The sequence below is a fragment of the Pseudophryne corroboree genome, chromosome 9 (genome assembly GCF_028390025.1).
Source record: "Pseudophryne corroboree isolate aPseCor3 chromosome 9, aPseCor3.hap2, whole genome shotgun sequence".
Taxonomy (NCBI): Eukaryota; Metazoa; Chordata; class Amphibia; order Anura; family Myobatrachidae; genus Pseudophryne; species Pseudophryne corroboree.
This window is the reverse complement of record NC_086452.1, coordinates 360,319,282-360,332,165: the sequence shown is the minus strand read 5'-3', so window position 1 is coordinate 360,332,165 and position 12,884 is coordinate 360,319,282. Positions and strand designations below refer to the sequence as shown.

Here is a 12,884-nt window from a genome sequence, read left to right as displayed (position 1 = left end):
GGAATACTGTCACTTCTATTTTCTCCAGCCCTCCTTGCCCAGCCATGAGAATTCTGTGATGTAGCACTGTAGTGTAGCGCCACCTCCCGCACAAATAGAAGGGACGGGTGGGCAGGCAGCGCTAGACTGTAACTGATGCCCTTAGCTCACCTCCGATGGTGCAGAGGGAATAAGGAACTGGTGGGACACTGAGAGCAGACACCAGTGACAGATAAGGCAAGTTGGGTGTGGGTGACATTTCTTATAGTGTATGTATAAGCGGCACTGCTTTCGTGGACATGCGTATAAGGGACACTGCTACCGTGGGCATTATTATGGGGGTAATTCTGAGTTGATCGCAGCAGGAACTTTGTTAGCAGTTGGGCAAAACCATGTGCACTGCAGGGGAGGCAGATATAACATGTGCAGAGAGAGTTACATTTGGGTGGGGTGTGTTCAATCTGCAATCTAACTTGCAGTGTAAAAACAAAGCAGCCAGTATTTACCCTGCACAGAAACAAAATAATCCACCCAAATCTAACTCTCTCTGCACATGTTATATCTGCTCCACCTGCAGTGCACATGGGTTTGCCCATCTGCTAACAAAGTTCCTGCTGCGATCAACTCAGAATTACCCCCTATGTATATAAGCGGCACTGCTACAATGGGCATTATTATGTGTACACGTGGCAATGCTACCGTGGCCATTTTATGTATAAACGGCACTGATACCATGGCCATTATGTGTATAACAGCACTGCTACCGTGGTCATTATGGGGGGTACTCAATTGAAGTCGGAAACTGCCGTCTTGTCGGAAAGGCGACAGTTTCCGACTTTTTTAAGTCGGAAGGGGTTCCAACCTATTCAAAAGGGCTGCTTTTATCCAGACAAGTTGGCAATTCCGACTTGTCGGAATACACATGGATCGGCGGATTAGCCGTGGATCCACGTGTTTTGTTGGATTCCGCGGCCAAATCTGACAGGTTTTGGCCCCGTTTTCGACAATGTCAATCCAGATTGACAGGAAGAGAGCATTTTTGGGTGGCAACTGACCGTTTCAAGGGAGTGGTCGGAAAAACACAGGAGGGACCCGGCGTTTTGTGGGAGGATTCGTGACGTCAGCTTCGGCCCTGATCATCGCAGCGGCTGAGTAAGTCCTGGGCTGTGCAGAGACTGCACAAACTGCTCTGACTACCTGATCGCAGAGATGCAAAAAAGGAACCCTAGCGATCAGGTCTTAATTACGCCCTTTGTCTTTCCCCCAGCCAATGGACACCTGAACATATCAACAATTGAATAGACGCAGGGGAAAACAAATAAATTGCCCTTATACTGTATGTAATTATTGTTATAGTAAAGAAAATAAACTTAATAGTCCACATTTTTTTTTCCAATTCCCCCTAGTGCAGTGTATTCCATGCCACAGTTTTGCTATTAAGGCATGCTAAAATTGTGGCTGGGCATGCTGGAATGTGCAGCTCAGCTGGAGGGCCTCATGTTGAAAACCTCTACCCTTGTGCTTCGGCCCATGTGCTGACTGTGCCAAGGTCGATTCACTTGAAGTTGGGTACTTACTTGTTATCCTCCTGCTTTAATGGTAATCAGCCCGGCAAAAGCACTGGTGCTACAGTAGTTTTTCATTTTGAAGAGAAGACATTTCATTTATTTACTATATATATATATATATATATATATATATATACCAACAAATGTAAAACCACAGCACTCACCACCCCAGAAGCGGGGTGCAGTGTCTGCACTCACCACTCATAGGGTGGGGTGCATGTAGCCCATGGCCACCTACTTAAAAATATACAAACAGAAAGTTCAGCACTCACCAAAGCAAGCTCACTTATTTTCACAACATCAATGAATAAATGATGGGGGTTTAGTTAGTGAATTGGCCAATGCACGGAAGCCTGCAAACCGCTCGCCAAGGTACCCCATCTTCATGTAGGTCCTACACTATCACAGAGTCTCAAAATTAAAACCTAGCAACTGTTTCACACATAATATAACTGCAAATATGCCCACTTGGTTTACTGTGTATCTGCCAAATACTCCATGGCTTTTAAAGGTACACTAGTCACCTGACACTGGCTGATAAATTACTAGAGATGAGCGGTTTGGTTCCTCGGAAACCGAACCTCCCCGAACTTCACCCATTTTACACGGGTCCGAGGCATACTCGGATTCTCCCGTATGGCTCGGTTAACCCGAGCGCGCCCGAACGTCATCATCCCGCTGTCGGATTCTCGCGAGTCGCCGACATTTTTCACTCGTGCATTGGAAATGATAGGGAGAGGACGTGCCTGGCGTCCTCTCGCTTTGTTTCAGGGGGCTGCATATCTTTATTGTGGGGACCAGCAGTATTATAGGAGGAGTACAGTGCAGAGTTTTGCTGACCAGTGACCACCAGTATTATACGTTGTCTGCCTGAAAAACGCTCCATATCTGTGCTGCATTGTAGTATATAGTAGGAGTACAGTGCATAATTTTGCTGACCACCAGTATATAATTGTCACACATCGCAGGCAGCAGCGGCCGTGCTTGTCCCTGCGGGTGACTTGGACTGCCCGGCGCCTCTCTCCCCCCGGCGGTCTCCAGGTCTCGGCGGCGGGTCGGTGCGTTCCTCCGGCGGCTTCCCGGAGCGAGGGCGCCGCCATCGTGAGTGTGGTCAGGGAGGCGGAGCAGGACTGACGTCACCTGCCTGCTCCGCCAATCAGGCAAGGGCAGGGAATTCAAAGCCAGACGCCGGGCAGAGATCCGGTGCCTGAGTATCATCGATTCTGCCTCAGAAGCTGTGATTTCCAGAGCTCCCACGTTCCTGCGGTCTCCGTGTCTGCATCTCCGTGCCTCCAAGCATCTCCGTTCCTCCAAGCATCTCCGTGCCTCCAAGCACTTCCGTGCCTCCAAGCATCTCCGTGCCTCCAAGCACTTCCGTGCCTCCAAGCATCTCCGTGCCTCCAAGCATCTCCGTGCCTCCAAGCACTTCCGTGCCTCCAAGCATCTCCGTGCCTCCAAGCACTTCCGTGCCTCCAAGCATCTCAGTGCCTCCAAGCATCTCAGTGCCTCCAAGCACTTCCGTGCCTCCAAGCATCTCTGTGCCTCCAGCACCTCAGTGCCTCCCGCACCTCAGTGCCTCCAGTACCTCAGTGTCTCCAGCACCACAGGGCCTCAGCACTCAGCATCACTGTGCCTCCCGCACCTCAGTGCCTCCCGCACCTCAGTGCCTCCAGTACCTCAGTGCCTCCAGCACCACAGTGCCTCAGCACTCAGCATCACTGTGCCTCCGGCACCTCCGTGCCTCAATACCTGTGCCTCCAGCACCTCAGTGCCTCAGCACTCAGCATCTCTGTGCCACCGACACCTCCGTGCCTCAATACCGGTGTCTCCAGCACCTCAGTATCTCCAGTACCTCTGTGCCTCAGCATTCAGTATCTTTACAAGTCTTGTCTTTCAGGAAACCTTCAAGTATTCTTCCGTGCTTCCTGCCTGCCGTTTTAATCCTGCATGAGGAAGACCTACATCCGGCCATCTCTACTGCGACCCAGTAACGGTTCCTCTTCCCGGTCATCGGAAGAAGCCCCGAGTCCACAACATTCCCAAATCAGGTCAGTGATAGTATACTCAGGCCACATGGACCCGGGGAATCGGAACACGGACTCAAGTGCCATCCAGAACCTGGCTTCCCGAGTACAAAGTCAGGAAGCGGCACAAGGTCAGGTAATGCAGTACCTCCAGCAGTTGTCCGGGCGTCTGGATCAGATTCAGGCGTCTCTAGCCTCTGTAATTCCGGCACCGGTTCCAGTAGTTGCACCAGTTGCCGTTGCCAGCAATGTCCAACCATCGGCCGGTACTACCCCGCGCTTTCAGCTGCCTACTCCGTCCCGCTATAATGGGAATCCTAAAAATTGTCGGGGTTTCTTAAACCAATGCGAGGTACATTTCGAGCTACTTGCACACAACTTTCCTACAGACCGGTCCAAGGTAGCATATATTATTTCTCTGCTGGAAGGGTCTGCCTTGGATTGGGTGTCTCCATTATGGGAACGATCTGATCCCGTGGTTTCCAACTATACCAACTTCATCACGTCCTTTCGAAGAATCTTCGACGAACCTTGCAGGATGACCACTGCTTCTTCCAACTTGCTCCGTGTTCGTCAGGGCTCCCGTTCCGTGGGTCAGTACGTGGTTCATTTCCAGACCATTGCCTCTGAATTACGCTGGAATAATGATGCCCTGAGAGCTGCCTTCTGGAACGGTCTCTCCGACCGGCTGAAAGATGAGCTGGTTACAAGGAATCTGCCGGATCCATTAGAAGAGTTGATTTCCCTTTGCGTCAAGGTAGATCTTCGGATGCAGGAGCGTGGAAGAGAACGTAGCCGTTCAGATCGTTCCAGGTTCCGGAATCCTACTCCTAGACCGGTGGCTTTGCCTAGCTCGGACGAGCCCATGCAAATTAACCGATCCCGACTGTCTCCGGAAGAACGACAGCGTCGTCGTGAGGGTAAACTTTGCCTATACTGTGGAGCCGCAGATCATTTTCTTAAGTTTTGTAAATCCCGTCCGGGAAACGGGCAGGCCTAGCTTGTTCCGGAGGAGTCAAGCTGGGGGTTACGACTAAAGCTTCTCCAACTTCGGACTGTTTGCTTCCCGTAACTCTGGTCACCGATTCAGCCTCCAAGTCTTGTGAAGCCCTGTTGGATTCCGGGGCTGCGGGGAACTTCGTTTCTTCCTCCTGTGCCCAAAGCATGGGTTTAAAGTTACGGCCTATCGAGCGGCCAATTTCGTTGACGGCTATCAACGGGACTAGAATTTCCAAGGGTCTCATAATGTGGCGCACGGGGCCAGTTAAGCTGCAGGTCGGGGCTCTACATCAGGAAGGTCTGGAACTCTTGGTGATCCCAGAAATGCACCATGATCTGGTCCTTGGAATGCCTTGGCTAAAAATTCATAATCCCCACATTGACTGGAAGTCTTCACAAATTCGGTCCTGGAGTTCCTTTTGTCACGCTAATTGTCTCACTCCTGTTTGTCCGCTCCGTGTCTCCTCCAAGACGGATGAAGAGCATATTCCGGAGGCGTATCAAGGGTACAAGGATGTATTTTCGGAACAAGCAGCTGATCTGTTACCACCTCATAGGCCTTGGGACTGCCCTATTGACCTTGTCCTAGGGAAGACGCCACCTCGTGGTCGCACATATCCCCTGTCACTTCCCGAGACTCAAGCTATGTCGGAATATATTAAGTCCAATCTGCTTAAGGGATTTATTCGCCCCTTTTCCTCCCCTGCTGGAGCGGGCTTCTTTTTCGTGAAGAAGAAGGACGGGGGGTTGAGACCATGCATCGACTACCGCGGCTTAAACGATATTACTATCAAGAATAAATACCCCTTGCCACTAATCACAGAGTTATTTGATAGGGTTCGTGGTGCCCGCGTTTTCTCCAAACTCGACTTGAGGGGAGCTTATAATCTTATACGCATCCAAGAAGGGGATGAATGGAAGACTGCCTTCAATACCCGAGATGGGCACTACGAATACTTGGTAATGCCGTTCGGTCTCAGTAATGCTCCTGCTGTTTTCCAGGGATTCGTCAACGAAATCTTTCGTGACATGTTATATCAGAGTGTTGTGGTATATTTGGACGACATACTGATCTTTTCCAAGAATCTTGTTGAACACAGGACTCAAGTCAAAGAAGTGCTCCACCGTTTACGAGAGAATCATCTCTATGCTAAGCTTTCCAAATGTACCTTTGAAGTAACATCAATTCCGTTCCTCGGTTACATCATCTCGGGGACGGAGCTTTGCATTTGATCCGGAAAAGCTTTCTGCCATTCGTGACTGGACTCAGCCTCTTTCTTTGAAGGCAATACAAAGGTTCCTGGGCTTTGCGAATTACTACAGGAAATTCATTAGAGGTTTCTCCACCATTGTTGCGCCCATTACTGCCCTGACAAGAAAGGGTTCTAATCCAAGTTTGTGGCCTCCCGAAGCCATTGAGGCATTTTCCCACTTAAAGTTAGCTTTCATGGCCGCTCCAGTTCTCCAACAACCAAATTTCGATGAACCTTTCTTCCTAGAGGTTGATGCATCTTCAGTCTGGGTTGGGGCCGTTCTCTCTCAGTACTCCTCTGATAAGAAATTACGGCCCTCATTCCGAGTTGTTCGCTCGGTATTTTTCATCGCATCGCAATGAAAATCCGCTTAGTACGCATGCGCAATGTTCGCACTGCGACTGCGCCAAGTAACTTTGCTATGAAAAAAGTAATTTTACTCACGGCTTTTTCATCGCTCCGGCGATCGTAATGTGATTGACAGAAAATGGGTGTTACTGGGCGGAAGCACGGCGTTTTAGGGGCGTGTGGCTGAAAACGCTACCGTTTCCGGAAAAAACGCAGGAGTGGCCGGAGAAACGGTGGGAGTGCCTGGGCGAACGCTGGGTGTGTTTGTGACGTCAACCAGGAACGACAAGCACTGAACTGATCGCACAGGCAGAGTAAGTCTGAAGCTACTCCAAAACTGCTACGAGGTTTGTGATCGCAATATTGCGATTACTTCGGTCGCACTTTTAAGAAGCTAAGATACACTCCCAGTAGGCGGCGGCTTAGCGTGTGTAACTCTGCTACATTCGCATTGCGACCGATCAACTCGGAATGAGGGCCTACATCCGTGTGGCTTCCACTTTCGTAAATTCTCTCCGGCCGAACGAAATTACACTATTGGAGATCAGGAACTTTTGACAATTAAATCCGCCTTGGAAGAGTGGAGATACCTTTTGGAAGGGGCTAAACATGTGTTTACCATTTACACGGATCACAAAAATTTGCTGTACGTCAAATCCGCACAATGCTTGAATCCTCGCCAAGCGAGATGGGCACTTTTCTTTACTCGATTTTCTTTTGTTATCAAGTACCGGGCCGGGACTCTCAATATTAAAGCAGATGCGCTGTCCCGTTCACAAGTTTCCACAGACGAGGATGAATCTCTTGAGCGGAGTTTAATTCTAAATCCAGTTTCTGTCTCTGCTGCTTTAACTACTCCAGCTCCTCCTCCTGGAAGAATGTCCGTACCAGCTGGATTCTGGCCAGGAATACTACAGTGGGTCCATAACTCCAAGTTTTCCAGTCATCCCGGTGCCCAGAAGATGTACAAGTTTCTGCAAAGGTCTTACTGGTGGAACACCATGAGGAAGGATGTACAAGATTACGTTAATTCTGTCCACAGTGTACACAACATAAATCTCCTCGTCTGCCTCCTGCAGGGTTACTTTATCCTTTGCCTATTCCTGTGAGACCCTGGACTCACATTTCCATGGACTTCATCACTGACTTGCCCTGTTCCAAGGGTTGCAACACCGTCTGGGTAATCGTTGACCGTTTTTCAAAGATGGCACACTTCGTGCCTTTGACTGGTCTACCGACAGCTCCGAAACTAGCACTACTGTTCATCCAAGAACATTTTCGGTTGCATGGGTTGCCACAAGAAATAGTCTCTGACCGTGGGGTACAGTTCACCGCCAGGTTTTGGAAAGCCCTCTGTTCGACTCTACAGATTAAACTTAAGTTTTCGTCCGCTTATCATCCCCAAACGAATGGTCAAACGGAACGAGTCAATCAAGATCTAGAGACTTTACTTCGTTTGTATCTCTCCCCTTCACAGGACAACTGGGTGGAGTTGTTGCCTTGGGCAGAGTTTGCCCATAACCATTCATTTCATTCTTCCACTGGGGAATCTCCATTCTTCGTCAACTACGGGTTCCATCCACGTGTTCCAGAATTTCCATGCCTTCCGATAGAAGAGGTCCCAGCTGTAACGTCCACTCTACGACACTTCGGACAAATTTGGAGTAAGGTTCATGCTAATCTTAAGAAGGTTTCAGTCCGGTACAAGTTCTTCGCAGATAAGAAATGGCGAGCCGCTCCTCAATACAAAGTTGGTGACAGGGTATGGCTGTCCACACGTAATCTCCGGTTGAAGGTGCCCACCATGAAGTTTGCTCCAAGGTTCATCGGTCCTTACCCTGTGCTACAAGTCTTAAATCCTGTGGTCTGTAAGCTGGGTTTGCCTTCCCACCTTCGAATACCTAATGCCTTTCATGTTTCTCTCCTCCGTCCCCTCATTCTGAATCGGTTCCACTCAGCATCCCCTAGGCCAACGTCTGTAGTGACTGAAGCTGGAACGGAGTTTGAAATCAAAGCTATTCTTGACTCTCGTTATCTTCATAAAAAACTACAGTACTTGGTAGACTGGAAAGGTTATGGTCCTGAGGAGAGAAGTTGGATTAATGCTACTGAAGTAACGGCTCCCCGACTGGTTCGGATCTTCCACTCCAGACATCCAACTAAGCCCGGAAAGTGTCCAGGGGACACTCCTGGAGGAGGGGGTACTGTCACACATCGCAGGCAGCAGCGGCCGCGCTTGTCCCTGCGGGTGACTCGGACTGCCCGGCGCCTCTCTCCCCCCGGCGGTCTCCGGGTCCCGGCGGCGGGTCGGTGCGTTCCTCCGGCGGCTTCCCGGAGCGAGGGCGCCGCCATCGTGAGTGTGGTCAGGGATGCGGAGCAGGACTGACGTCACCTGCCTGCTCCGCCAATCAGGCAAGGGCGGGGAATTCAAAGCCAGACGCCAGGCAGAGATCCGGTGCCTGAGTATCATCGATTCTGCCTCAGAAGCTGTGATTTCCAGAGCTCCCACGTTCCTGCGGTCTCCGTGTCTGCATCTCCGTGCCTCCAAGCATCTCCGTGCCTCCAAGCACTTCCGTGCCTCCAAGCATCTCCGTGCCTCCAAGCATCTCCATGCCTCCAAGCACTTCCGTGCCTCCAAGCATCTTCATGCCTCCAAGCATCTCCGTGCCTCCAAGCACTTCCGTGCCTCCAAGCATCTCAGTGCCTCCAAGCACTTCCGTGCCTCCAAGCATCTCTGTGCCTCCGGCACCTCAGTGCCTCCAGCACCTCAGTGCCTCCAGTACCTCAGTGTCTTCAGCACCACAGGGCCTCAGCATCACTGTGCCTTCGGCACCTCAGTGCCTCCAGTACCTCAGTGCCTCCAGCACCACAGTGCCTCAGCACTCAGCATCACTGTGCCTCCGGCACCTCCGTGCCTCAATACCTGTGCCTCCAGCACCTCAGTGCCTCAGCACTCAGCATCTCTGTGCCACCGACACCTCCGTGCCTCAATACCGGTGTCTCCAGCACCTCAGTATCTCCAGTACCTCTGTTCCTCAGCATTCAGTATCTTTACAAGTCTTGTCTTCCAGGAAACCTTCAAGTATTCTTCCGTGCTTCCTGCCTGCCGTTTTAATCCTGCATGAGGAAGACCTACATCCGGCCATCTCTACTGCGACCCAGTAGCGGTTCCTCTTCCCGGTCATCGGAAGAAGCCCCGAGTCCACAACATTCCCAAATCAGGTCAGTGATAATAATATATAGGAGTACGGTACAGAAGGCCACTGCTCTACCTACCTCTGTGTCGTCAAGTATACTATCCATCCATACCTGTGGTGCATTTCAGTTTTGCACAGTTTGCTGACCACCAGTATATAATATATAGCAGTACGGTACAGTAGGCCACTGCTCTACCTACCTCTGTGTCGTCAAGTATACTATCCATCCATACCTGTGGTGCATTTAATTTTTGCACAGTTTGCTGACCACCAGTATATAATATATAGCAGTACGGTACAGTAGGCCACTGCTCTACCTACCTCTGTGTCGTCAAGTATACTATCCATCCATACCTGTGGTGCATTTAAGTTTTGCACAGTTTGCTGACCACCAGTATATAATATATAGCAGTACGGTACAGTAGGCCACTGCTCTACCTACCTCTGTGTCGTCAAGTATACTATCCATCCATACCTGTGGTGCATTTCAGTTGTGCGCAGTATATATAGTAGTAGGCCATTGCTATTGATACTGGCATATAATTCCACACATTAAAAAATGGAGAACAAAAGTGTGGAGGGTAAAATAGGGAAAGATCAAGATCCACTTCCACCTCGTGCTGAAGCTGCTGCCACTAGACATGGCCGAGACGATAAAATGCCATCAACGTCGTCTGGCAAGGCCGATGCCCAATGTCATAGTAGAGAGCATGTAAAATCCAAAACACAAAAGTTCAGTAAAATGACCCAAAAATCAAAATTAAAAGCATCTGAGGAGAAGCGTAAACTAGCCAATATGCCAGTTACGACACGGAGTGGCAAGGAACAGCTGAGGCCCTGGCCTATGTTCATGGCTAGTGGTTCAGCTTCACATGAGGATGGAAGCACTCATCCTCTCGCTAGAAAACTGCAGTGCCACTCCTAGATGGGCCAGGTGTTTCTGTCGGCCACTTGGGTCGCTTAGCTTAGTCACACAGCTACCTCAATGCGCCTCTTTTTTTCTTTGCATCATGTGCTGTTTGGGGACTATTTTTTTTAATTGCCATCCTGTCTGACACTGCAGTGCCACTCCTAGATGGGCCAGGTGTTTGTGTCGGCCACTTGGGTCGCTTAGCTTAGTCACACAGCTACCTCATTGCGCCTCTTTTTTTCTTTGCATCATGTGCTGTTTGGGGACTATTTTTTTGAAGTGCCATCCTGTCTGACACTGCAGTGCTACTCCTAGATGGGCCAGGTGTTTGTGTCGGCCACTTGTGTCGCTTAGCTTAGCCATCCAGCGACCTTGGTGCACCTCTTTTTTTCTTTGCATCATGTGCTGTTTGGGGACTAATTTTTTGAAGTGCCATCCTGTCTGACACTGCAGTGCCACTCCTAGATGGGCCAGGTGTTTGTGTCGGCCACTTGGGTCGCTTAGCTTAGTCACACAGCTACCTCATTGCGCCTCTTTTTTTCTTTGCATCATGTGCTGTTTGGGGACTATTTTTTTGAAGTGCCATCCTGTCTGACACTGCAGTGCCACTCCTAGATGGGCCAGGTGTTTGTGTCGGCCACTTGTGTCGCTTAGCTTAGCCATCCAGCGACCTTGGTGCACCTCTTTTTTTCTTTGCATCATGTGCTGTTTGGGGACTATTTTTTTGAAGTGCCATCCTGTCTGACACTGCAGTGCCACTCCTAGATGGGCCAGGTGTTTGTGTCGGCCACTTGGGTCGCTTAGCTTAGTCATCCAGCGACCTCGGTGCAAATTTTAGGACTAAAAATAATATTGTGAGGTGTGAGGTGTTCAGAATAGACTGAAAATGAGAGGAAATTATGGTTATTGTGGTTAATAATACTATGGGATCAAAATGACCCCCAAATTCTATGGTTTAAGCTGTTTTTGAGGGGTTTTTGTAAAAAACACCCGAATCCAAAACACACCCGAATCCGACAAAACATTTTCAGGGAGGTTTTGCCAAAACGCGTCCGAATCCAAAACACGGCTGCGGAACCGAATCCAAAACCAAAACACAAAACTAGAGATGAGCGCCTGAAATTTTTCGGGTTTTGTGTTTTGGTTTTGGGTTCGGTTCCGCGGCCGTGTTTTGGGTTCGAACGCGTTTTGGCAAAACCTCACCGAATTTTTTTTGTCGGATTCGGGTGTGTTTTGGATTCGGGTGTTTTTTTCCAAAAACACTAAAAAACAGCTTAAATCATAGAATTTGGGGGTCATTTTGATCCCAAAGTATTATTAACCTCAAAAACCATAATTTACACTCATTTTCAGTCTATTCTGAATACCTCACACCTCACAATATTATTTTTAGTCCTAAAATTTGCACCGAGGTCGCTGTGTGAGTAAGATAAGCGACCCTAGTGGCCGACACAAACACCGGGCCCATCTAGGAGTGGCACTGCAGTGTCACGCAGGATGTCCCTTCCAAAAAACCCTCCCCAAACAGCACATGACGCAAAGAAAAAAAGAGGCGCAATGAGGTAGCTGTGTGAGTAAGATTAGCGACCCTAGTGGCCGACACAAACACCGGGCCCATCTAGGAGTGGCACTGCAGTGTCACGCAGGATGGCCCTTCCAAAAAACCCTCCCCAAACAGCACATGACGCAAAGAAAAAAAGAGGCGCAATGAGGTAGCTGTGTGAGTAAGATTAGCGACCCTAGTGGCCGACACAAACACCGGGCCCATCTAGGAGTGGCACTGCAGTGTCACGCAGGATGGCCCTTCCAAAAAACCCTCCCCAAACAGCACATGACGCAAAGAAAAAAAGAGGCGCAATGAGGTAGCTGTGTGAGTAAGATTAGCGACCCTAGTGGCCGACACAAACACCGGGCCCATCTAGGAGTGGCACTGCAGTGTCACGCAGGATGGCCCTTCCAAAAAACCCTCCCCAAACAGCACATGACGCAAAGAAAAAAAGAGGCGCAATGAGGTAGCTGACTGTGTGAGTAAGATTGGCGACCCTAGTGGCCGACACAAACACCGGGCCCATCTAGGAGTGGCACTGCAGTGTCACGCAGGATGTCCCTTCCAAAAAACCCTCCCCAAACAGCACATGACGCAAAGAAAAAAAGAGGCGCAATGAGGTAGCTGTGTGAGTAAGATTAGCGACCCTAGTTGCCGACACAAACACCGGGCCCATCTAGGAGTGGCACTGCAGTGTCACGCAGGATGGCCCTTCCAAAAAACCCTCCCCAAACAGCACATGACGCAAAGAAAAAAAGAGGCGCAATGAGGTAGCTGTGTGAGTAAGATTAGCGACCCTAGTGGCCGACACAAACACCGGGCACATCTAGGAGTGGCACTGCAGTGTCACGCAGGATGTCCCTTCCAAAAAACCCTCCCCAAACAGCACATGACGCAAAGAAAAAAAGAGGCGCAATGAGGTAGCTGACTGTGTGAGTAAGATTAGCGACCCTAGTGGCCGACACAAACACCGGGCCCATCTAGGAGTGGCACTGCAGTGTCACGCAGGATGTCCCTTCCAAAAAACCCTCCCCAAACAGCACATGACGCAAAGAAAAAA

At 49.8% G+C, this 12,884-nt stretch overlaps 1 protein-coding gene across 10 annotated transcripts in view; it reads left to right on the top strand.

The window, feature by feature from the left end:
- The window catches only part of ENTHD1 (ENTH domain containing 1), a 284,474-nt gene that overhangs the window by 35,719 nt on the left and 235,871 nt on the right, over positions 1–12,884 (top strand). The gene's annotated exons all lie outside the window — the stretch shown is intronic.